Source organism: Limulus polyphemus, unplaced genomic scaffold, assembly GCF_000517525.1.
Source record: "Limulus polyphemus unplaced genomic scaffold, Limulus_polyphemus-2.1.2 Scaffold1379, whole genome shotgun sequence".
In the NCBI taxonomy this organism is placed as follows: Eukaryota; Metazoa; Arthropoda; class Merostomata; order Xiphosura; family Limulidae; genus Limulus; species Limulus polyphemus.
Genome location: NW_013666989.1, coordinates 26,897 through 30,250, shown reverse-complemented (window position 1 = coordinate 30,250; position 3,354 = coordinate 26,897). Strand labels below are relative to the sequence as shown.

General features: G+C 31.3%; 1 long non-coding RNA gene across 1 annotated transcript in view; it reads right to left on the bottom strand.

The window, feature by feature from the left end:
• The window catches only part of LOC111086739, a 13,519-nt gene extending 10,955 nt beyond the window's left edge, over positions 1-2,564 (bottom strand). The window contains exon 1 of the long non-coding RNA XR_002611469.1: positions 2,289-2,564. This is a non-coding gene — a long non-coding RNA (uncharacterized LOC111086739). The remainder of the gene's footprint in view (positions 1-2,288) is intronic.
• Positions 2,565-3,354: the final 790 nt, after the last annotated feature.

Below are 3,354 nucleotides of genomic sequence, written 5' to 3'. Positions count from 1 at the left end.
GTAACTTACTTATTATGTGTGTATATATATATATATATATATGTGTGTGTGGGTGTGGGGTATAGAGTAGAAAAAATGAGTTAATAACCTTTGTATTTTCAAAGTTTTTAGTTTAGTATCACTGAAGTGTTTTTCTGGTAGTAAATTTAATAAACAAAGCAATTTCTCCAGAACTTTTAAGAAAATACAAACATTACTGGGTGGAACTATTTAGACTTAAAATACACAAAACTTGACTTCTCCATAATAAATAAACAAAATATAAACTGAACACAAGAAGTCTTCTTGGGATTTAAAACTGACAGAACAAGCAAACTCTAAAAAAAGGAGAGTAAAAATATGCACAAAAGAAAAAAAGATTATCCTAGCTACCAGAAATTCTTGGTTTCTTTTTCTCTGGGTACTGAAATAATGGTCAGAAAAAACAAATTTTAAAAAGTTGACAACTTCAGAAATTTTACTGAAATCATAATGGATGAATGAATGAATGAAAAAGGAGCAAATTAATGAGTTAAAGCTTGGATATTAAAACTAAGATATTGACCACTTATGTTTGTTAAATGTTTTTAATATTCATTTCATGTTAAGAAAGTTTCTGATGTAAGAAATTTTATACTGAAAAAAGTACACTGAATGAAATAAATGATATTAATAGAATGATAAATATTAGACTGTGGTAAAAGAATTAGCTTCTTATATCTGGGTCATAAGTAAGAAATACACTAATAAACATATTCACAAACATACATGGCAGCCAGAGGCATTGCTAGGTGCTGGAACATGGGGCCTGTGTCACAAGTCTAGTTGACAGTGCCCTGAATCCCCAGTTGGTGTCTTGAAAAATCAGAATAAAAAACCATGATTGATATCATACTGAAGCCCCAAAAATTCCCATGCCTAAGAGCCAAATCCCCAAATCTTTGAAGCACCTAGAGACACTGCTGGTGGCAGCATTCAAACTGACAACATGTGAACATTTATAATAAAGGGAGACTTTGAGGAGACTGGCAGTGGCAATCTTCTGAACTTCTAGCTTTTTAAAAAAAACAAGAGTTCAAAATAAGAGACTGTGTTAATATGATTGAAAGATTTGTTTTAATAGTTAAGATATTTTCAGCACCAGGACAATATATTGCAGAAAAAAAACAAAAACCTCTTTGACTGACTGTGTAACAAAGATGTACAGCAATGAATTCTTGAATAACAGATTTTGATATTTGATGAGTTAAAAGAAATATTGGATTTCCTTGTACTTAGATAGTTCCCATTGTACTAAAATATTCTTGGTAAGAACACACACTTCATAAATTTAACAAGGTTATAAAATATTACTTTTTTATGATTTGTAAAGTACTATTTGTTAAAATATAAATACCGTGGTACCTCAGAAGGTGTGTGAGATAAACAGTGGTATATATGTAACTTTTGTTAAGAATAATACTTGAATCCAAGTTACTAACTAAAGTTTTACAAGAAGGAATCTGAGCATTTCTGAAACCAGTACCAGCTTGATTTCTTTTTTGTTAATATTCTTTATTCTCTTTTTTTTATTAGGTGTATGTTTGTTTGTTTTTTATAAAACTCAGAGGACTTCTTTTCATGAGCTTAAATTTCTTTATTTGTCATGACAAAATTGTTGCTCCAATACATATTTTCATGATTTAAGTTTTAAATTTAAGAACTTAAAGTTTTATAGCTTCTCCACTTCAGGTTTCTTTTAAGAAACATACTAAATATTTATAGCTACACTTTGCTGTACTTTTGCTTAATTAGTTAATATCGAAATTCATCAAACTGGTTGGGTTACAACAACCATATATTTAACTTTAAGTTTAAGATGTACTGTTTAAATTAGAGTAATTATGAATGAAGAATTATAATTTATAGTACATCAATTAAGTATTAAAAAACAATCAATGTCTGTCAGTATCACTTAACTGTAACAATCATAATGCAGTAAATAAAAGTGCTTTCAATAATTGTTTCACAAAAAGAAAATGCTAGGACTGGTAAATACTCTTACATGTTTTGTTGTTCGGGGGTTCATTGACTGATTTAAAGTACTTGGTGAATATAATGTGAAGTTTAGTCTACGTAACAGTATTAGTTTATTTCTTATTTCCTACGACGTCTCTAACAGTCTAAGTCTAATTTAGAAGTCTAAGCGAAGTTGTAGGCCTAACTCAGTTAGTAACTGTACAAACAACGTTTCAAAACTAATTCCACAATTAAATCATGTAGACCTACACTTAAGGCTTAAGCGCGTTTCAATATAAAATTAAAACTACCAGATATATGCCTCCTTCAGTTACTACTTTGTCGGAGAATCAAATACGTAACTCACAACGTCACTGAATAATCATTTACTATCTCTGAACTGTCTACTCCTATTTACATCTATATCCTCGTTTCTAAATTCTAGGTGCTTCCCTCAGCCTCTCCATCATAGCACAATTATTACAACCAACAGCTCTCTCTAGCAAACAATTAATTACAACATTGAAAATGCAGCTTAAAACAATACTATTATATTGTTACATCTCCGTTCGTTAGTTAATTTTCCCGTAAATTCTTTCCGACTAAACTTTAGCGACACAAGTCCTTTCTTAAATAAAACTGGTTTATTCTTTCGGAATACAACTTTACGATACACTTAATTTCAACGCGATAATTCACGCCTCACGTGGCCAACAATATTCTGTCCGCATACATTCAATTGCTCATTACACTGTTGTTTCGTCACGTTGTGACCGTCTTATATATATACCAGCAACCCCCAATCTAGTAGTCTCCCGATAATTCATGAAGGATCGAGAAAGACGTGGCGTGATACTAGTCACGTGACCTCGCTGACGCAACAATATGAACAAGCGTCATTTTTAATAGCAGTGAAAATCACACTGTACTTTTGCCTATATTTAAATGTATAATGTTAAAGCTCTCTGGTAGCTTTGCATGAAATTAAATAAATAAGCAAACAAGTTTGTTATGCATGATACAATAATCCCTAGTGGAGTCCAGTGCTAAAAAGTCACCATACTCAGTTACTAATGTGAAGATGGGGCAATTATTGCTGCACTACAATAGTTCAAAGTTTTGCTTAAATGAAATTGGGAGACATATTTCACTTGCTCTGCGATTATATATACATTTTTCATTCCTGTCTTACCTTAGAGTAGTTGATAATGTAAAACACCTTAAACTAGCAAAATATTGTTTAGGATTTTGCAGTAGTACTATTCAGCATTGTTGTCAGGATATTACTTTTTAGTAGTGTTAGATAGCTGCTCGTTTGTTAATTTCCGGTATAACTTCTTTCCGAGGAACTTCAGTGATACAAGTCCTTTCTCAATT